Here is a 23,992-nt window from a genome sequence, read left to right as displayed (position 1 = left end):
AGGGTAAATGAGCAACTGCCAGGTATCTGAGCAACTGTCTAAAAGGTTTGGGGCCACCTCAACTCAGCACCCAAAGAACCAATACTGTCTAGAAGTCTGCACAGAGGAACCCTAGGAAGACAGCCTTATGCCCTAATTCCCATGTAAACAAATACTGACATAGACTTACAAAATACATGTCTAACACAAACAGTGAAGATTCTGTATTATGTAAGTTGTTTATACAGAAGACTGACTTGGGCTGGGGAAGGGAAAGGGTCGGAGACGTTCACACAAACCACAGCATATATCCAAACAATTATGTTATTTGCTCTTCCCTTATTTTTCTTATTCATGGGGAATTTCTCCCAAAGACAATGTGACCATTTCACACATAGGATTTAGAAGCATGAGTCCGAGTCTAAACCAGGTAAGTTGTTTGGAAAGCAACTTGGCCATATGGATCAAGAGCTTTAAATTGATACCTTTCTACATAAATCCTATTTCAAGGGATGTATTGTAGGGAGATAATTTGAAATAAAGGACAAAGATAAGGTACAACAGAGTTTGCTGCAGCCTTCTTTACTTATAATTATGGAAAATTATGAAAAATTGGGACCAATGCAAATGCCCAGCACTGGGGAAACTTGAAGAACATGATGGTTCCTTCATCCCATGTAACTTTACACCACCATTAACATCAGGGTTACAGCCTTTTGAGAGTTGAGGGGGGAGGATCACTTGAAGCCAGGCATTCAAGACATCTGGGCAACATGGCAAGGCATCACTTCTACAAAAAACTTTTAGAAATTAGCTGGGCGTGGTGATGCACACCTGTAATCCTAGTTAATCAGAAGGTTAAGCTGGGAGGAGCACTTAAGCCAGGAGCTCAGGGCTTCAGTGAGTCATGATGGTGCCAATGCACCCCAGCTTGGGTGACAGAGCAAGAACACAGTTCTTAAAAGAAAAAAAAGTTAATACGGAGTATATGTCGCTGAAAGGCTTTTAAATGCTAGGAAATAAACATATAATTATCAGAGGCTCAACTTACACTAAAACGTGTTTGTTTTAAACATCTAGAAGAAGGCCGGGCATGATGGCTCATGCCTGTAATCCCAGCACTTTGGGAGGCCAAGGTGGGTGGATCACTTGAGGCCAGGAGTTTGAGATCAGCCTGGGCAACATGATGAAACTCCATCTCTACAAAAAAACACAAAAATTGGCTGGCCATGGTGGTGCTCACCTGTAGTCCCAGCTACTTGGGAGGCTGAGGTGAAGAGGATCACCTGAGCCTGGGTAAGTAGAGGCTGCAGTGAGTAGGGATCATGCCATTGCACTCCAACCTGGGTGACAGTAAGACCGCGTGTCAAAAACAAACAAACAAACAAAAAACTAGAAGAAAATATACTTAACTGTTCTCAAAATGCTGGAGTTGTATGTGACTACTTTTCTGGGTTTTTCCAAATTCTTAAGCTTAGAGACAAATTTTTATCCCTGAATAGTTTTAGGCATTTTTTTTTTCTTTAAGAGACAGGGTCTCCCAATGTTGCCCAGACTAGGCTTGAACTCCTGGCCCCACGCAATCCTCCCTCCACAGCCTCCTGAGGAGCTCGGATTAGAGGCATGAGCCACTTTGCCCAGCAGTTATGGGCAATTTTTATGAACAGAACAAAATGAAACCAAGGTATGACAGAATACCATACTAGACTCAGAAGATTTGGACTGTGGCTCCTACTCTGCCCTTGGACAAAATCCCTAAACTCAGACCTTGGACAAAATCCCCAAAATCAGAGCATCAGTTTTGCACCTGGACGATGAGAAGCTGGACTAGATAAATCCCGGGTCCCTCCTAGACAAAGGGCACCTGGTCAGGGAGGCCAGCCCCCTTGCCTGTGACCCACAAAGTCTCAGGGCACAGGGAAACAGGGAGGAGCGCAAAGCTGCCCAGGCCAAGGGACCCCCCACAACAAGGGAGCACAGCCAGGTGCCCCAGTGTCACCTGATGTGAGGCCTTTCTCAGCTCTTTCAGTCCTACCTGTACCTTAGACTTCCAGATGCTCTATATACTGAGGGAATGGACTCTTCAGGTAAGAGGTTGAGAATGACAAAAGAGAAAGGTAAGAACTTCCACTGGAATCAAAATGCTATTGCTATATGCAATTCCCTCTCACAGCTTCATGTCCCTTAGAGGTAAGGAAAAGGAAGAAGAAAGGATGGTTCTTCTGGGACAGAAATCGAGCAAATATATTTATTCACAAGAAACAAGGCGAACAAAATACCCAAGTAGAACATTCTTTTTTTTAAGCAAAAAAAAAAAAAAAAAAAGAAAAGAAAAGAAAAAGAAAAAGCCTAAAAATATTTTAAAAGCCTAAAATGATAAAATGATTTTTTCAGGTGACACCATGAACATTACGGTTAAGTAGTCTAACCAGAAAAATGAGAAGTGTTACACCATGCTGTCACCTGCCTAAGCATCCTAGTAGCAGCCAAATCGAATCTCTTAAGCAAAATATGGGATGATAGGATTACATAATTAATTTTCCTGTAAGGCATAATTGTTACTGACTTCATGTCATTACAATGTCAGCTCATCTGGTAGACGACTGCTATTACATTCTAATTACAAAAACACACAAACAATTTGTAACCATTCATTATTAAATAACAAGTGAGGCCACGATAGCTAATAGAAACTTAGAAAAATGAAAGTTAAAGGCAAACTGGACAAGAAGTACTTAATAAATTAATCAATTAGTCTTGATGAAATTTCTCAATTGCGTTACCAGGTAACCAGCCCTCGGATTACCTGGTAAACATACTTCTAAGAGCCATGTTGTTTAAACTTGATTAAATGTCAGAATGACCCAAATCACTTTGGGTCACCAAGACCAAAGAGAAATACAAATATTTAAGATACAGCTTTACCTTTTACCATGGCACTAAAAAGAACAGCATATCCTCTTGGCTATCTAATAACAAGGTAAGCACAGAAACACGAATTTTTAAAATAGGCAAATTAAAGGGTATTTCTGTAATAAAAGGTTTTATTCTGTTTCAAAAAAAAAGGATTTATTACATTCTACTCCAACAATACTAAGCCTACCTAAATGAAATTTTTTAAACTAACAAGGAAATAGGCAATAGTGTCTTCCAAGAACAACAAAATTTGAATAATGGGCAATTGGCAGGCACTTAAATAATGTACAGTGGAGGTCTCATGGAAAGAAAAGAGATACATTCCCACCCTGACCACAGCACACAACTCCTTTAAGATATTCCACGTGCAGTATGTGAGTGTCCACGTGCAATAAATGTAGCTTACATAGCACCTCCTCCTGGCTCTTAATTCTAACAACTTCTGGATTAACCACTGTAGCTACTGAAAATCAAGTCCTAAGGGTAGAGCAAGAATGGCTCAAGAATAAATGCAATTAACTAAATGTTTGCAGTGAAGATACCAACTTATATATATCAATTGCCAATGGACTAACTGCTTACATGGCAAAAAGTGTTCACACACTCTGAAAGCTGACAAAGGCCAGTGAATTCTACAAGTGAATAACTCACAGAAGATATTTGTTTTAGATCCTATAGTTTTCCAATTTTCCAGTTTCCTTCAGTTTTCCAATTCTACCGTGCAAGTCAATAGAAAATGACGATTTGCACACACATTTCCACTTTACACATAATTGCTAAAGAATGCACCTAATGAGTAAAGAAATTAAAAGGTGTGAAAGTGCACATGGACTGCATGTGGTGGCTCACACCTGTAATCCCAGCACTTTGGGAGGCCGGGGAAGGAGGACCACTTGAGGCCAGGAGTTTGAGACCAGCCTGGAAAACACAGCAAGACCCCATCTCTACAAATAATAAAAATAATAATAAATTAGCTGGGCATGGTGGCTTATGCCTGTAGTTCCAGCTACTCATGAGGCTGAAAAAGGAGGTCTCTTGAGCCCAGGTGTTTGAGGCCCCAGCGAGCTATGACTACACCACTGCACTCCAGCATGGATGACACAGTGAGACCCTGTCTCTAAAAAATTAATCAATTAATAATTAAAAGAAAAGTTGTGCATGCAGAAGTAAACATGAAAGCATTATATTTGTCATATGAGGAATGTTTCCCTGATAGAAATAAGCAAACCAGAAATAAAAATTAAGGGAAGCATTTTTAGTTTTGGAATTATTCAAAAGGTAACTTACCTCTTTATCTTCATTTCTCTCTTCCAAATATATTACAGAAATCTTTGGCCTAACTAATCCACACACCTCCCCCAACACACACATGAAATATAAGTAAACCAGTTGGCTACTTAAACTAATGCTATAGGTGATATTGTTAAGAGTCAGTAAGTATTTTTAACAATCATTTCCCAACAAATTAGTGATACTCAGTACATTATAATACATTCAACCCAAATTTGGTCATAGTATCATCTCTCTCTAGCTCTTGAGAAATAAAGCAGAACTTTACAGACTCCCCAAAAAGTCTCGACCAGAGAGTATCAACCCACGATTTAACTCACTGTCCAGAGGCTTTTCTTTTGTTTGGGTTAGTTTTTTTTAAAATCTCCAAATCTCCTTCTAATCCACGAATCTCTTCAGGACTACCCAACACAGTTCTCATGGCATGTAAGGCCGAGGCGGGCAGATCACGAGGTCAGGAATTCGAGACCAGCCTGGCGAACATAGTGAAACCCTGTCCCTACTAAAAATACAAAAAATTAGCAGAGTGTGGTGGTGGGCACCTGTAATTCCAGCTACTCAGGAAGCTGAGGCAGGATAATCGTTTGAACCTGGGAGGTGGAGGTTGCTGTGAGCCGAGACCGTGCATTGCACTGCAGCCTGAGTGACAAGAGTGAAACTCCATCTCAAAAAAATAAAACAAAAAAAAACAAAAACAAAAAACAAAAAAAACAACCACAACGACAAATTGAGTAGTGTAAGTGTATAAATGAATGGAACTGAGAGAGCTATAGTTTGAAGAGTAAATTGCTGGAGTTGCCAGCTTGATTTTACATTACACTGCACTTACATTCTCTCCTGAACATTTGGCACTAGAGAGTTAAATAATTGATAGCTTGAAAAAATTAATCATAGCGATCCACGCACCTGGTGAATTATGAGTTCATCCATCAAGAAATCATAGGTTCAACTCAAGAGATATGGTGTAAGAACAACACAGCTCCAAACCCACGTGTCAGTTTCTTCGCCAACCTTAATTAGTGAAATTACTGACACCATTCAAGTGCCAAGAGGTTCAAAGAAGTAACTAAAAACACACACCCATTTAGCCCTTTGAATTCTTTACCACATGCACCTGGGGGCCTCAACTCTCAAATTAAAAGGCAAAACACAACAACCAAAGAAGCAAGTTCTTTTGAAACCCAAGGGGAAATTTAATCAGCAGACCCTATGACTTGAACAATGACAAGGAAAAGGAGATCAAAAGAGAACAAGTTCTTGTTGTCTGGAAATACTCCTTTCTGCAAACTAAGAAAATATCTCATTTTGCCTCCACTAGTGTGGATGATTTTAGAAACACTCAGGATTGTGAGGAAAACACTCATGGAGCAGGGGCTGCCGGGATGACTTATCTGAGAGGTGCCCTGACAGTGTAAAAGGCGTGCTAAGTTACACAAAAAGGACATCTATCCAAGAGGCATGCACTCACACCTTTTGTTTGGTTTTCCTGCAAGTTTGCAAGAATGCCATCTGAGACCAACCTAGGGAGAGTTCCAGAGACCCGTGGACCTGAGGAGATAGCACTAAGTTTTAACACATAATGCAAGCACAGACTTTAAAAAATGATACAAAGATGTACACTGAGGTGTGTCACTCCCATACCTGTCCTGACCTAGATGTTTCCCCACCTACCCCCGTGAATCATCGTGTTTTTTAGTTACTTGGTTTCCCTTCTAGTGTCAATCTGCACAAATAAAAGCAAATGCAAGGCCAGGTGTGGTGGCTCAAGCCTGTAATCCCAGCACTTTGGGAGGCCGAGACGGGTGGATCACGAGGTCAGGAGATCGAGACCATCCTGGCTAACACCGTGAAACCCCGTCTCTACTAAAAAATACAAAAAACTAGCTGGGCGAGGTGGCGGGCGCCTGTAGTCCCAGCTACTCGGGAGGCTGAGGCAGGAGAATAGGCGTAAACCCGGGAGGCGGAGCTTGCAGTGAGCTGAGATGCGGCCACTGCACTCCAACCTGGGCGACAGAGCGAGACTCCATCTCAAAAAAAAAAAACCAAAAAAAAACCAAAAAAAAAACCAGAAGCAAACATGTAGTCTTATTTACCCTCAACTTTACAAAAAAGAAGCCTGCCTTGCCTTTTCCACCTAATATACTGGAGATCTATTCACATGGGGCACAGGGCATACTTGTGGTTTCTCTCAGCTGCAGAGCATTCCATTTTGTGCATATATCTTAGTGTATTAACCAGTCTCCCACTGAACAACACGTGGGTTATTTCTAACGTATTACTATCAAAACACAATGCCGCAATTTTTATGTGGGCAGGTGTATTGGTAAGATAAATTCCTAGAAGTAGGATTTCTGGGTCAAAGGTAACATGAATTTATAACGCCAATTTGCCTTCCATAAAGGTTGTACCGTTTCACACTCTCAACAGCAATGTGCAAGAGTTCTTGTCTCCCCGCAGTCTTGACAAGAGACTGTTGACAAATGTGTGGATTTCAGGGCAGTTTTAAGCCTCAGAACAGGAAAGAGAAAACAGAAGTTTCTCCAAAGATGAATTTGAAAGCTGTCAGGAGATTCAGCCAGCTTTCATAGAGAAATCTTCAATTCCTCAAAAATATTTTTTCACTCCTTTATTCTCAGGACACCATAACACAAAACCAGAGGTGTCCTGTTCCTGCCCTACCAGGGCCCCATTCAGGCCAGTTCTGATGTCCTCTTTTATTTCAAGTGAGAGTCAAGAAAGACAAGAGAAGGAACCCAGGAGACACGGCTCTGCCACTTAGGAGCTCCTGACTGGGCCACCGGCTTTCTGTCTCTGCACCGCCCAGCTTCCTCACCTGTAACAGGTAGTCGGCGATGACACACAACCACATGCGGCTACTAGTGGGGAAGTGCTTAGTGCAGCTAGTGACACAAGACACATCCTCCAGGAAAGAGTAACTGGTGTCATTTTATAATAAAGGCATGGCCATCATTTTGTAATACCAAGAGTGTAACAAAGTATAATTTAACTTCTGTAATTTAGTAGAAAGCTCAAGCAAGTAAATGGATATACAGACACTGTTGCTTTACTTGAGGAGCATATGACCTCCTTCTCGCTATATTAGTTAATACTAATAGAAAAAGAAGTGACCATTGAAACAAATGCAATCATCCCTTAAAATGTGAAGTTCATGTTCAATTTTACTAGGCTAAAAAAGTCATGAGACAGTTACTCCCAGACCTCCAGGTCAGAGGACAAGGCTACGATCAATCCTGGCTCCTCTCAGAGGCAGCAGAACAGGAGGAAAGGAGCCTAGCACTAGCCCTCCTCCTGAGGGACTCTGGGCATGTTTCCTGGCCTCTCCAGGGTTTAGGGTCCTCACCCATCAAATGAGGAGAACAGTTTCTTCTCATAGGGTTTGATAAGGATCAAACAAGGACAGCATATACAAAGTTCATCACGAACGCCCCAAAAAAAAAAAAAAAAAAAAAAAGCAGAGCAGTTTGCATTACCGTCATCTTTAAGGGGCCATCTGTCCTTCCTCTTATCCAAAGCTAATCCCTCCATCTGTGCTTTGGCCCGTCCTCAGGCCTCCGGGTCCTTACTGGAGCTCTCCCCTTCTGTCTCATGGATCCACCCTTCCCTCTCAGCAGAGTCCCTTCCATGGACTTTTAGCCCCCCTCTAGTCTCTGTTCAGGAAAACGAGATCCATACTCCACCCCTGCTCCTCCCTGGCTGCCATCCTGCCTCCCCTATGCACAGCCACACTTCTCCACTTCTTCAGTTCCTCCCCTCCCTACAGTCCTCCTCCCTCTCCAGAGCTGCTTCCAGCCATCACTTCATTCATCAGCTCTCAGGTGAGGTCCTCAAAGGCCTCCCTCTTGTAAGACCCAGTGGATGTCTTCATTTCTCACTCTGCTTGGATTCTTAGTGGCTTTTGGCATGTTGTTCTCCTTAAAACCCTCCTCTCTCCCTGGAAGCCTGGCCATCACACTCCCATGCTTTCCTCGCTGTGCTGGAACCACCTGGGTCCCCTTTACAGCTCATGATCCTCTACCTGGCCCTTGAACGCTGACATCCCTTTGAGCTCCATCCCCAGAATGATCTCATGGGTGTTTCTACTTTCCAGGACCACCTAAACCAAGTCATCTGCCGGGAATTCCTTCTCAGCACCAGTCCACATTTCCAAATGCCTGCTTGACTCAGAAGTGTCTCAAACCCAGTATCTGCAAAAATCAAACTCATGCTCACAGTCTCTACCTGATCTTCCTCCAGCATCTCCTAGCTCAGTAATGGGCATTGCCATGGTTGCCATCCAAGCCAGATCCTGGACATTATCTTTGACATCCTGCTCACAAGCCCACCCTCAACACAGGCCTGGCCAATTTTACTTCCTACTCTCTCTGCAGTCAACTTATCTCCACCACTGGTCCAAGTTCACTTTGCCTTTTGCATTGTCTACTCCAATTGCTTCCTGACTGGCTTCCTCCCTAATCTATTATTCACACTGTGGCCAGGGTGAATTTTTTAATGGAAATATGACGCACACCCCCCACTTCTGTTTAATGTTCTACACTAATCTCCCACTGATCCTTCGGTGAAGACAAAACACTCAATATGGCTTCTGGGGCACCATGTGGCCTGACTCCCACCATCCAGGTTCCCCACCTTTCCACCCCAGGTCCTTTCCACATTATTTATTTTCCTTCTTGGTCTCATGGCATCATGTCTGGCCTTTGTGGGATTCAGCACACATACAATGTTCTATTTGTTTGTGGCTGGGATGATTAGGGTGTCTCCGACAGTTAGTCCAACAGTTGTAGAGAGATGCCACTCTACACAAATGACTCCAGGGTGCCTAGTGGGCATTTACTAGGTATTCGCATAATGAATGAACAAGGAGATGAATGAATCACTGGCCCAGCCCTACTCCAAATGACATGAAAATTCCAGTTACCTCAAAGGTACGCTGTGAGAACTTGGTAGTATACCTGTGTCATGGAAACACAGAATATTGTGTTTCAATTTCTAAATCTTATCCACAACAAATTGTTTTTTAAAAGTAACAAATTTCCATCTTACTTCCCTTACGTTTAAATCCATCTAATTTGTACTTTATTTTCAAAAGTTAGAACACATTAGGGCTAGTCACTGGTAGAAAGGGAAGCAAAAGAAAAAGGGAAAAAAAAAAAAACCTATTTACTATGAAATCATGATTACCACAGCACATTGTTCCCTTAAAGGATTCACACTGCACTCACTGGAGTGCAATGACACAATCTCGGCTCACTGCAACCTGCTCCTCCCGGGTTCAAGTGATTCTCCTGTCTCAGCCTCCCGAGCAGCTGGAATTACAGGCACTCACCACCAAGACCGGCTAATTATTGCATTTTTAGTAGAGACGGGGTTTCGCCATGTTGGTCTCAAACTTCTGACCTCAGGTGATCCACCCGCCTCGGCCTCTCAAACTGCTAGGATTCCAGGTGTAAGCCACCACGCCCGGCCCATTATGAGTGCAATTAGATGCAGGCAAGCCAATGTCTGTAACAAGTAGCGGCACTATTCACAATAGCAAAGACTTGGAATCAACCCAAATGTCCATCAGTGACAGATTGGATTAAGAAAATGTGGCACATATACACCATGGAATACTATGCAGCCATAAAAAAGGATGAGTTTGTGTCCTTTGTAGGGACATGGATGCAGCTGGAAACCATCATTCTTAGCAAACTATCACAAGAACAGAAAACCAAACACCGCATGTTCTCACTCATAGGTGGGAACTGAACAATGAGATCACTTGGACTCCGGAAGGGGAACATCACACACTGGGGCCTATCATGGGGAGGGGGTAGGGGGGAGGGATTGCATTGGGAGTTATACCTGATGTAAATGACGAGTTGATGGGTGCAGCACACCAACATGGCACAAGTATACATATGTAACAAACCTGCACGTTATGCACATGTACCCTACAACTTAAAGTGTAATAATAAAAAATAAATAAATAAATAAATAAAAGAAAAGAAACAGTATTACTTTGAAACAATCCAAAATGATCAGTACTACTTTTTGGTTTTTAAATTAAAAATTTAAAATTTGAACTTCAGCAAATTGTATGCTAACAGCATAACACAGGAATTCTTACCTTCTGGCTGGGACTGTTTCAGATCAAGCCACACTAGCCTAGAGTTAACTCTACAGAATTATTTTAATCCCTTTGGAAAGTATCACAAACACTGCCACTGTGTCAGAGCTCCTCCGCCCATGTAAAGATGCTCAAGAAGCAGCTCCAGCTCTTGTCCACCTTGCCCCTCCACCACAAGCATCTCCACACATCACGCAGACCAAGCCCCTCACCACTCCTGCTGGCTGTAAGAATGATCAATAGCAGCACTAGTTATGTGGGGTTTATTTTCAAATTTTATTAAATTCCTCATTTATCCATGAACTGATCTGTTTTAGATCTGGCTTCATGCTCTCCATACTCCAGGCCTAGGCTAACCTTGAACAGATATTTAGCAGGACATGCTTGTGAGAAGGCTGGGTACACACCTCCAGAATAAGATCTGACGTTTAAAGAGGTTCTCCCCCAACCTAGCTGAATGTCAGGTAGACCATTTCAGGACCCAGCTAGGGAAGAAAACAAGTCTTGGCTTAGCAGGGACAGACCAATTCTTAAAGGGCTAAGTTCCCTTGCCTCACACTGACTTAACTTTTACCTCTCACTCCATTCAGATAATACCATTAACTAGGCACCTCAATCCTTTCAAGCACACTGGAGGTCTTTCTTGAATATGCATGCACATGTATACAGGTGTGCATATATGAACATGAACAAATCACACAGAAATCTAGACATACAATTGCCTACAGTTTTATTACTAACCACATGAAAATCTCCATGTAGGAGGAGAAAAACAGAGACATGCCTTTAAATTTATTAAAAGAGTTTTACACCAAGACTTGATTTTATGTCTTCATGACAATTCTTTGCATACAGTATCTCCTGGGAAAACCCAACAACTGCAAGACTCTCTAGTTTACAAAGGACTCTACAGAAGAAGAAATGTGTGACGAGGGAGCAGTGCTGGACTAGCGCTGTTCTTCACCCTTGTTCCCCGACACACAGAAAAGCAGCACCTGAGAGCCCATCAATGACCTGGAAGGACTTGGCAATTTATTCTCAGGGAAGGGCCTGTGTTTTTGCTAAGAGGATGCTATTTTCCAACATGACCCCTCTGGGTGTCTGGTAAAAGGCAATACAATATACAGTCTCCCACTACCTGCTGAAGAAGAAAAAGCACAAATCAGGCAGTGAGACCAAATGGCAAAACTATTTCCAAAAAAGGAAGTATCTTACCTAACCCTAGAAGAAAGTCACTCCTATACATAGCATCTAAAAGTTTCTGGAAGTGATATAAACTGAGAAGCCGAGAGTTTTTCAGCTTGCATAGATATCTTGTTACCAAAAAAAAAAAATGCTCAGGAAAACTATATAAAGCCATATCAACAGAACTGCAATGGAGACAGCTTAATGGAAAGGAAAATGGACATGTCAACACAAGAGTGTCTGCTAATAATTTACCCAAGAGAGTCATTCTAAAACAGGAAGTTTAGAAACATGAAATCAACCCACAATTTACACAGCATAAAGTTTTTTAAAAAATAAAAAGTTAAACATTATCCCTCTTTATATATTTCTATTCAGAAAGCATTTTTTTTTTAAACAAAAATACACTCAACTGAGATTTGCCGACGAGCAAGGCTGTCCTTGAGGAATACTACACTTTTGACAAAGTGGAGTTTCCCTAGAAAATTAAATTTCACTAAATCTCTTTTAAAAGCCAGTCCAGATACATAACAGAAAGTTGGGGAATAGGGTTGCGGGGAATACCAAGGAATGGGGAGAAGTATGTCCTAAACCAGCCACCTTGTTTAAACTGTGTGAATTCTAGAATGTTTTTAACACGTGCAGCTCGAATGGAAGCTACGCAGCACAGAGATTCTAGGATCTTCCTTTATGCTGCCTTCAAAATACTACTAACCAAACCTGTGCCCTACAGACACGGTAAGCCGCATATTTATTGTAATAAAACATTTCCCCTGTTGTATTTTTCCCCCCTCAAAAAGAGAAATCCTACTTCTCTCAGACACATCGATTTCTTGTGTCACACGTAACTAACCACAAAAGCCTTTTCAGCTTTTACTGTGATTTGGCAGCAAGGCTACAGCAAATTCTGAAACTTGGGTTTCAATGGGTGTGCTTCAAGACTCTGTTTGGGTTTCTTGCTTATTGTTTTGCCTTCTTAAAAGCTTCAGATCCTTGGTCTGTTAAATGCTTTTTCAGCCTGCATTTACTCTTAGTCCTATTTATCATCTTACTAAGCATGGACATGATATTCTCTTAGTGAAAAACTGGAAGAGAAGAGTTAATAAAGCCATGAGAGTGACACAGTGGATTAACCATGCATAGAGGTGTGTAAATTAGAGCGAAACCACGTGGGGCAAGCAAAACAAATGAAGGAATGCTGAGGCATTTTAAAACATCAAGATTACTAACCCAAAACTTTCAGCCTTAATGTTTTATTTTCTAAAATAAATAATGCACTATAATATTTTAAGTAGAAAATGTCACTATCTACGCATGCTCTCAAATTTATACCCTAGGCGTGAGCAGTCCTCAACACCCAAAGTTCTTCACAGAATGGTAAAATCTTGCCCCTCATAAACGTACACTGGAGAGGAGACTAAGACCTACGCTGGGCACATTTCACAGGAATCCTGTTCAGATCACACTTCCCATCCTAAGGTTAATATTTTCTTATAGCAGCAGGCCAGGCGCGGTGGGGCTCAGGCCTGTAATCCCAGCCCTTTCGGAAGCCAAGGAGGGCAGATTGCTTGAGCTCAGGAATTCGAGAACAGCCTGGGCAACATGGTGAAACCCCGTCTCTACTAAAAATACAAAAATTAGCCACGTGTGGTGGCATGCACTTGCAGTTCCAGCTACTTGGGAGGCTGAAGCAGGAGAACCACTTGAACCTGGGAGGCAGAGGTTGCAGTGAGCCAAGATAGTGCCACTGCACTCCAGCCTGGACAACAGAATGAGACTCTTAGTCTCAAAAAAAATTTTTTTTTTCTTTTTAGCAAAGGTACCATTTTTCACAGGCTATTTTCTACTTTCATAATAATCTCATGAAGGCAGTATAGGTTCAAAAGGCAAATTTTTAGGAGACAACCTGATCAGCCACCACGAATTGTTTTTGATTTGGTATCAAAAGACATAACATTTGATCAGTTTGCAATTTTGTTTAGAACAAATATCCACAGTGACACTTTGACTCTGAAAAAACATCAAAGTGCTGCTTTGGGGGAGATCATGAAAACATAGCACCCAGGCCTAAGAGTTGCTAGGAAGGCTGTGACACATGGGCCAGCAGCAGGTTCTCAAGACTAGACCGTCAACAGTACATGCAGAGGAGGAGGCACAGGGGCTGTTACTTCACAAAACTGAGGACAGTCAGGATCAGCCACCACCACTTCCTGGATGTTTCTGCATAGTTCCCAAGTCAAGCATTAACCAAGGTCAATTCTGTCTAAAATGCATGAAAAGCTCAGCTCCTGCACAGCACAGCCATGGCATAAAAATAGTGAACACACTGTTCCCACATTCATTTATAACCAATGTTTTTAAAGCAATGCAAACTCTGAAGTTGCGAAGCAAGGCAAGATGTCACTTAGACCTGAGTTTTGTTCTTACTTCCTGTTGTTTCTTTGTGTTTTGGTATATAAGAGTATACATTCTAGAGTTTGAAGGGTATGATAGTACAAGTGTAGCCACTCAGGGTGAAAAAACATCTGCAAAGGCATTCTGACGAACATTCTAGCCTCCTGAATGTAAACTGGAGTTAATTATACCTACCTTTCATGGCTGCGGGAAGAATCCAGTGAGTCCACTGGGGCAATGACCTGCAAACTGTAAAATGGGATAGTCTCCTGGCTAACACAGTGAAACCCCATCTCTACTAAAAACACAAAAAATTAGCCGGGCGTAGTGGTGGGCGCCTGTAGTCCCAGCTACTCAGGAGGCTAAGGCAAGAGAATGGGGTGAACCCAAGAGGCAGAGTTTGCAGTGAGCCGAGATTGCGCCACTGCACTCCAGCCTGGGCAACAGAGCGAGACTCTGTCTCCAAAAAAAAAGGGGGGGTGGAGGGGATAGTCAAGAGAATGCTGGGCGTTACCAAGTATTCAAGTACAGAGTTGAATTTCCAGTTATTTTGATCTTTTATAACCTTAATAGAGAAATTCACCTGAAAATGAGATCTGAGATTTAGCTACACAAATCCTAAATGTGGGAGGAATTTGAGCCTCAGACACAACTGCCTAGTAATACACAAGTCAGGACTAAATCTGTGGGATAATTTTATCTTGTTTTGGAGCAGAGTATCACTTTGTTGCCCAGAGTGGGGTGCACTGGTGTGCTTACAGCTCACTATAGCCTCAAACTCCTGGGCTCAAGTGATCTTCCTGTCTTGGTCTCTTCAAAGCACTTGGATTATAGCCATGAGCCAACCTGCCCAGGTCCCACTGCTCACTTTTTTTAAAGCCCACTCATTTAGAAGAAAGATCTTTAAGCTAGGCAGTGTGTGCCTGACACCTACAGTCCCAGCTAATTGGGAGGCTGAGTCGAAAGGATCCCTTGAGCCCAGAAGTTTGAGTTCAGCCTAGGCAAACTAGTGAGACCCTATCTCCTGGCCTTACAATGGGACCAAACTGTAGAATAAACCATGTTTTACCCAGGTAAAGGGTAACCTGTTGCCTATCATAAGGCTCTCTGAATAAATTTAGAGATAAAGAGGCCCAACTGTCACAGGATTTTAATCTAGATACAAGAGCATGACCAAGCTATGTGGAAAAACCTGCAGCAACAACCACAGCCAGCGGAAGCAGCCTGCCTAGAGCCGCCATCCACATCAGAGCCACAGACCTTCATACACAAGACTGCAGGAATGGCTGCGGGACCAGGAGTCGCTTTTGCTCCTAGAGCAGACATCAAAGGCCTGAGTCAGCTTTGACCTGTCAGTGCAGCACAAAGGGCACAAACCCAGAGGGCTGACTGGAGACCCTGAGCAGGGGTGGGGGGGCACAAAAGACTACAGAACTTTTCACCCCTTTCCCCTCCACACCTCCTCAAGGTCTCTTCCTCCTTCCACTCCACCTCATGATCTCAACAGGCTCCAGCTATTACAAATACATGATGAAAAAAAGCTTTTCTCAAACCTGCATTTCTTCACCCTAAGGTATTGCGGGGAGGGGGCAAAGAGGGAGAAGAAAAATGAGAACAAGATAACTTTTCAAAGTCTTTTTAAAATTAAATTTAAAAAGATTCCAATTGAGAAACATACCTGAGAACAATTCAGAATTTATTTGACAGGTCTGAAACTTGGGAGTTCTGTGACTCAGCCCACTCTTTTGGGTAAGTCCTACCCAAAACAGTATTTCTAGCTCCTATCAGCTTACTCCACTACTCTCAGGCGAGAGGCAAGTCATGTTCTTGGCAGAACAAATGCAAGGGTTCCAAATCCTCACTCGGTTCCTAATCTCCACACTGAAAGACAATGAGGAGCCAACTGGTCACCAAAATGTCACCAGCCAAACACTTCAACATGCTGCCCCAGAGAGAATGCCATGCTGGGGTTCCCAAGATGGTGGATGGCACACAGCAGCTGCCACCTGTTCCCATCCTCATTGTTTACCACTGCATAAGTCAGATGAGTGCAGGAAGTAATTAAACACAAGAAATCACTGCAGGTACCATGTGCACACACAAAAAGCCATTCCATTTAAGTTCCTGTAGAGGAGGTGTCCCTCTCAAAACACTCCACTCCTCAAAAGACTATCTTCAGGGGCTGGGTCGTTTCCAGAAAATCGACTGACTTTTAACACATCTTAGTTATACAAGTCTTGGCAATTCATAGATGCTTCTAAAACAAGAAGACTGTTACCATGTTGGGGTATGGTGAATTGTTTTTCTCTTTGAAAATACTCCCACCGGCCAGGCTTGGTGGCTCACGCCTGTAATCCTAACACCTTGGGAGCCCGACATGGCTGGATTGACTGAGCTTAAGAGTTCAAGACCAGCCTGAGAAACATGGTGAAACTCCGTCTCTACTAAAATACAAAAAAATCAGCCGGGAGAGGTGGTGGACGCCTGTAATCCCAGCTACTCAGGAGGCTGAGGCATGAGAATTGCTTGAACCCGGGAGGTAGAGGTTGCAGTAAGCCAAGATTGTGCCACTCCACTCCAGCCTGGGCAACAAAGTGAAACTCTGTCTCAAAAAAAAAGAAAGAAAGAAAGAAAGAAAGAAAAAGAAAATATTCCCACTAACTAGGAAAATATATGCAGCCCCCTTGCAAAGCTTTTAAAAGGAGTGCCTTTTTTAATGTGGCCTCCAATTTCACGAAGTTACAATATCACCCTGTCAACAGACAGCATCTAATGCTGACTGCCTACCACCCCCCATAAAACTGAAAGAGGAAAAGAAAGCCTTATCCATGTCTCACCAATAACTGTTTATCCAGTGAGTTATAAAAGAAGCCACTGGGTTTTTATTATCCAAGATTTTAGGACAGTTCAAGTTCAATACACACAATGTTTCATTCATGCTGTTAAATTGATAATATTAACCTTTCTTGCTGAGATGCATTAAAAATTCTGGCTTTTCAGAGCAAATGTAATTAGTTCACATTAGTAACTTCAGCAGCAGCAGTGACAGAAGCAAAGTGAACTAACAGGATACGGATTAATGTAATCAACATATCATCTCCCATCATCGGCACTCTTTAGGCAGCTGGCTACACTTCCTCTCTTGGTTGGATTTTTTTCCTTTTTAATAAAAATGATATATCAATGAAATGGATGCATAACTACTTGTAATCCCCCCTCAGGGCAGTACTGTACAGGAAACCATATTGGTGAGTGATCGCAAAAGTTTTAATTTGATGTGTCTGCTTAATATAATTTTGACAACTGAGCAATGGCACAAGGCTCTTTCAGGGCACAGAGCTTTGGGAGGAGGCAGGAGGAGCCTTGGAGGAAAGGAAGGAGAAGCCAGAAGCAGTACATGGCTTCTAGAGCACCACTGTAAGTATCCCATGAAGATAAAAAGTATCTCCCTCTCTAAATACCATATCACTAAGAGAAATAAATCAAAGTGGTGTGTTTGCCCTTTGAAGTAGCTCCAATGCACTCACACATCAAAATGTATTTCTGCAACCCTGTACTGCCCAGCCATAGTAGGTGTTTGCTATTTTGCGACCCTCTTTCTTGAATATCCACATTTTCTCCTAAGGGACCACCTTGTCCTCCTCCTTCCTTACTGAGGCTGGGAACCTCATGGCCTGGGCTGGCGCATCAGAGCATCTTTCTCTCGAACACACTGGTAGAGGGCGGTGGCCTAGCAATATCACAGCTAGAAAGCTTTTGAAACAGGTCTGTGCCATTGGAACAGACTGCTCACTCTTGGGTACTGAACCTGAAAGTGGGGATACAGGCTTAAAGTTTTAACAACCCTTTTGCTACCACATTGATCCTTAGAATGAAGCCAATATGCAGGTGGGCAGAGTCACGGGGAGCCCCCAGTGGACTTCCTGAAGCCAGTGTTAGACTCTTCCATTAAGTGGACCCACAGTGCTCTTTTCTGCATAAGCCAGTTGAAATGGGCTTTCTTCCCTGGGAAATGAAAGTCAAGGTACTTCACACAACACATTTTTGACAGGGACACAAAACCCTACCTGGACTGAAACCAGGGGTGGTCACCTCTCCTCAGACTGCAAAACCCCAGACACGGGACAAGTCAGTCAACAGCACTTCCACATTCCCCAACTTAGCAACTTGTGGGTGAACCCCGGCCACAATCTAATCAGCACTGCCATGAGGACCTTTCAGGGTCTCAAACATCAACAGGAAGCAGAAATAAGAAGAAAGGATACCACTACCCATACTTGTTTCAATGCAAGAAATTTTAAGTAGAGTGATACAGTCCTTCTTTAGGGCCAATTTTTACATACAGGCTGCATAGAAATTCGAACCTACAATTTGTCTTGGCATGGAAGGGAACTACCCAATTAACAACAACATAAAAACTTTAAAAAAAAAAAAAAGCAAAAATCTCACTTAGAAGAAAAGTTATTTCATAGCTCCCCCAAAGACATTATAAATAGGAAGTCACCATATAAATTCAGTTCTCCAAACTCAGGGAAGCCTTCAAAGGTTACACAATCAGCCTCCTGGCAACATTAAAACACAAAGGGCAGTTAATGTTCAGAATGGTAGTCACCAATTAGTCCAAAATACACACTTATTTAGCAAGCACATACCTCTGCTTAAGCTTTAAGTTGCCCTGTTAGCATTTGGCTAAGCCTGAAGTGACACAGGTTTGGGGTCACTGACTTTACTGCAAAGTTAATGTCACCTTTATGAAGCCTCCATGGGTATAAACTCTGTAAGCCATTCTGGGCAGTGCTGGGTACAACCAAAAGGCATAAACATGCTATTTTTTCTGCGTATGTTTTCATTTGAAGAAAAAAAAAAGGCATGAGAAACATTAAGACTTAACCAAGGCTGACCTACTCTGGAGTTAAAAAGGATGGATTTGTAGTCGGCCATTTTAACTTCTTTAAAAACCATGGAATAAAACATTGGCATGTCCTATGGCTTCAGGTTAATACTACCGAGCAGAATGACTAAACGAGAATACCTGGTATCATGCCCAGTTACAAAGCCTGAGCGATCTTCCCATTAAGTGACACTACTGTTAGAAAATACAAAATCCCGAGAAATTACAGTACAACAAAAACTTCAAATGGAAATAATCATATAGTTTTTATTTATATGATGCACGCTCTTTTACATCTAAGAATTGCAACGGATATGGTGAGTGTCTGAGGGTCCCACGAGGCAGGCTAATGTTACCTATGGCTCGGAATACTAATCAATCGCCACTACAGTGTGTTTGCAAAGGACTTCCAGGGTATGTAATATCAGCTCCTGCTATGGCCCTGGCTGTTAGTAGATCAAATGTACTAAATAATCTAGACATAAGACTTCTGAGAAAGAGGATGGAAGAGATGATTAGGGGCAAACAAGACAAATCCCTAGGCTTTGCCTCCCAAAGACATCTTTCAGTAGATTACTTGGGATCCCAAGCATGTGATTTCAGAAACAGAAGTAGCTTGCAAACAGTCCCATATTCCACCTGGATCTTGTTAAGACCTGACAGTGAGGGGGGTTTCTATCACTTCTCATCTTTATCAGATAGTCAGACAGCAAATGGATTCTACAAATAAGCTTAATGATTTTGGAGGGCTCTTCGCTCAAATGACTATGCTGGGGGCCATGCAATAGCAGTGGAGGCTCCTCAGAGAGGGAATTCCCCTGAGATCCTCTGGCCTCCTCTGGACCACATGGGGGTTTGAAGGAAAAACCAACCAACCAACCAAACAAACAAACCCTTCTCAGCCAGGCACAGTGGCTCATGTCTGTAATCCTAGCACTTTGGAAGACTGAGGTGGGAGGATAATTTGAGCCCAAGACCCCATCTCTACAAAAAACAATTCAAAATTAGCCAGGTATGGTGGTATGCACCTATAGTACCAACTACTCAGGAGGCTGAGGCAGGAGGATCACTTGAGCCCAGAGGCACGAAGTTGAGGCTGCAATGAGCCATGATTACCTCTACTACACTCCAGCCTGGGCAACAGAGCAAGGCTGTCTCAAAAAAGCCCAGGAAGAACCTGAGCCCTTCAAAACAACCCCTTTTATTGGCGGCTTAGAGCAGCCTTCAGACCCAATCCTCGGATCAGTGTGGTGGTTCCATCACCACAAAGGTCTGCTGAAGCTTCCCTGCATGGGATACGCCAGGTGTTCACCCACACATAGGTATCTTTCTGTGTAGAAGCTACTTCTTATAGAATCTAAAAGACAAACGTATATCCTTGAAAATGGGCTAGCATGAGGGGTGCTCCCTTCTTTTAACTTCCTACAACCAACCTCTTCCCTTGGGAGTCATCCCAGTGACCGCTCCCAAAGGGGTGGCCCCCTTCCCAGTGATCCTACTGGGATGACTCCCAAAACAGGTGTCCCAAGCTCTCCCTCTCTGCAACCAGGTCAGTGTTTCCAAAAACCTTCTAGACCAGCTCACTCCCCTTGCTCATGCCACAAGCACCTAAACTCAGCATCTCAACAGCACAAACATTCTCCCCTGTCAAATTCCTACCCTTTGTTTTTTTCTATCCTAGTTAATGGCAACAGTGGTCGTTTTCTCCAGTCGATCTCCAGTCATCTGTAAGCTCAATGCTTTTCCTCTACCTGCCCCAACTTCATCCTTCACCAAGTCTTGCTGAATCTATCTCCAAAACGCCTCCGATCCCCTTCCCCATGCTCACTCCATAGCAATGGCATCTGCCTCCACCCACAGCTCTGCCAGCTTCCCTCCTTCCCCAGACAACTGCCAGAGACCCTTCAGGAAACACAGATGTGCTCGTGGCACTGCCCTGCTTCACCATCACTGCCTGTAAAGTCAGGTCCAGTCTCCTCGGGCAGGCAGACAAGGCCACAACCAGTTTCTGCCAGCGTTCTCACCTTCATTCTTAGGGACATCTGCCTGAATTGACTTATTCTTATACTCAGCCTTTATTCACCTACCCCAACAATCTCTGGTACTTGGCAAACTCCTCTGCATCCTGTGAGGCCCTGCTCCTAGGCGAGTCTTCCCCTGCCCCCTCCACACCAATCTACCCTTTCTCCTGCCTCCTGTGGCACTTTGCACAAGGCCCTAATAGGATATGAACCACACTCTCATTTGGTTGGTTTCCATGTCAGCCTCCCCACAGGAAGATTCCCCCGGAAGTGTGGCTGTGTCTATTCATCTTCAGATCCCCAAAGCTGAGTTCAGTAGTTGGAGAGGCAGAAATCAGCAAATGTTTGCTGCACACCCAACACCCAGAGCTTGGGGGTGAAGACTGTCTCTGTGAAAGGAATCCAACTGGTCTCAAGCTACACACTTGACCAAGTAAAGTCAGGCTCTCCCAATGCAAGCAACTCCAGTCAACAAGCAGAACCAACCACCACCACTGCAGGCAAACATGCTGTCAACTGTCACTGCTAACCACATTTTCCAATGGTTTGCTTCCTGGCCTAGACCAACTGGCCCATGGCTATTTACAAGCCTCCAACCTGCATGCCTCTAACCAGAGAAGAGCTAACACAGCTTTTAATTATTACCCTGGAGTTCAGTAGCGTGAACGGGGCAGCACCAAGCCCAAAGGATGCACTGTCCTCTCACGTGTCTACACGACATTCAGGGAAATGGGATATGCTTTGTGCCAACACCCACTCCTCCCTATAAGAGGTACTAAATCCAGCCACAGAGCTGAAGAGCACTATATGCAGTTTCAATACACTGATCTGCAAGAGCAGTATCAGTGATGATTAATCTCTCGTCATAACCCATCTTTTGAAAAGTTCACTGAGAGACAGAAACAAGGAGCAGAATAAAACAAAGTCAAATGAGGGAAAAATGGAACCCTTTAAAAAATGCTATTCATTCTTAGGGGTTAATAATTACATGGATAGATGATTTACGCAGAGGAGAAAAATGCCGCCAAGCAGTGAGCCCCTAGTAAGTATTCAGGATTTGACCAAAACGTTCCTTCAGTTGCTATTAACTATAACACTGAAGAAAGGATTCACACATCCCATGACATCTATTTTTATAGCACAGGGCCCAGAGTTAGCCATATCACTTTTAATGACTTGAGATTCCAGAAGAATTATCACTATGGTAACATTTCAAAATGGCCATCAAAGTTACCAGGCACCAGGCCACAACAGTTTGGATCTCACAGGGCCTTTTAGAACAGACCGAGTTATTTTCAAAATTCATCTAATTGATTCCACATTCCTAACAAAGCCTTGCTAGAAGTTAGCTAATGGGGTTATTTACAAGTATGAGTTAACAGAAAGAGCACTCAAATGTTATCTGTTATCACTGCAAATCAAGCTTTTCTAATCATAAGCCACCAGAAAATAATTCATTGGTGACTACACTGATGTGATAATATTCTTTAATATTTTTGTAAGAGTTCAAGAAAAAACATGAAAAAAAAATCGGAAAGTATCAAGTTTGCCATTATTTTTGTTACTTTAATAACTGACTTGATATTATTTTACAAATAAAAAGTTGATAAAAATTACCCAAGATACAGATCTCAAATATTTAAAAATGCTTACAGATGAACAATCAAATACATCATGCCATTGGGAACATATACTCAAATTCTTAAATTCTTCCCAGTCTTCAGGGGGTAGCCATGAAGGAGGGAAACAAGTGACTCCTTTCCATCCTCATTTTCATAGGAAAACAGGAGGCTGACCTCCAAGGCCAACTCTATATGCACTAAGTACAGGACACTCAACTGAGAGCCAACAGACTCAAAATCAGAGGTGAAAAGGACCTTAATAATGTGCTTTTTAAGCTGCTAGCTGCTACCCATTGGTAGTTCTCAAAATCAGTTTACGGCATCTCTTACCAGCATTAGAATAGAAGAAAATATTGTGATACTACATGAGTAGAAACGGTAGGTGCTGTGTCAGACAAAAAGTGATTTGGAAACACTTATGTTAGTTATATACTTATTCTGTCCTGGGATCATGGTGTATATCTATGTTTTACTGTGGGTCTAGTTAAAAAAAAAAAAAAAAAAAAAAAAAAAAAAAAAAAAAACTGAAAATCACAGATGTAGTATAACACCTTTCTTTCCAAGAGACACGGGTGAGGTGACCTGCCCAAAGTAATTAAGCAGTGGTACACTCAGACATTAGAATTCAGGTCCGCCTCATTTTTAAACATTCTTTCCTTTCATCAACAGAAAACTCAACACAGACAGCCAGTGGGATGAATTTAGAAATAGAACCATATTTGAGAAATTAAGGGAGCCACTGACACAAATTCTGCTTTTAACTGTGCCTTTATACCAGATGCCCTTTAAATAGGCCCTTGTGATCCCATAACTTTTTAATTACAATATCATGGACCTGCAGACAGGGTGTTACAAGTGAGAACTGTGCTTTCCAAGGGTTATGCAGGGCGAACTTTATCCAGGCCTGCCAGAAGCACATGGCATTTTCAAGGCCATTTACTAAGGAAAGACACACTCACACACGTCGTCCCAAGGGCATTCTACACCAGACCCCAGCCAGGACCTACTGTTAGGGCTCTTCAAGAGGATGAAGGTGAATCCTATGCCTCTACTCCTGTGAAGGCCCAACTCTCACTGGGAAGGGCAGGGAGGCCCCAAGATACTGTCTCCAGGGAATGGGACAGTTCACCAAGACCACACACACAGCCTGCTCTCACTGAAGGATAATCAGATGTGGAAAGGTCCACTTAAAGAAAAAAAAAAAGCACATTAGGGTTTTTCTTAATGCACAGTACAATGAAGAAAACAGAAAACAGACCAGAACTCTATTGTCCAGATAACACCTACTGCTCTTTGAAAAGAATAAAAGAAATAAAAGCACATGGTTAAAAAACTCCAAACAGTGCAAAAATAATACAAGATTACCTGTGGAGGTCACCCAGCACTTGCACTTCCTTTCCATGAAAAATAAGTACTTATTACTTTCTGGGATTCCTTCTCAAAAACTTCTTAATGATTGAACCAGCATTCACCAGCATACATGCTCTTTTTAAATTAAGCCCTGAAGAATAACAGTACATATAATGCTCGACACCTTTTTCCACTTAATTTATCTCAGAACAAAGAT

General features: G+C 42.6%; 1 protein-coding gene across 5 annotated transcripts in view; it reads right to left on the bottom strand.

The window, feature by feature from the left end:
• Positions 1–23,992, bottom strand: part of IGF1R (insulin like growth factor 1 receptor) — a 319,076-nt gene that overhangs the window by 214,205 nt on the left and 80,879 nt on the right. The gene's annotated exons all lie outside the window — the stretch shown is intronic.

The sequence above is a fragment of the Macaca fascicularis genome, chromosome 7 (genome assembly GCF_037993035.2).
Source record: "Macaca fascicularis isolate 582-1 chromosome 7, T2T-MFA8v1.1".
NCBI lineage: Eukaryota > Metazoa > Chordata > Mammalia > Primates > Cercopithecidae > Macaca > Macaca fascicularis.
Note: the sequence above shows the minus strand (reverse complement) of the source record. Positions and strands in the feature narration are given on the sequence as shown.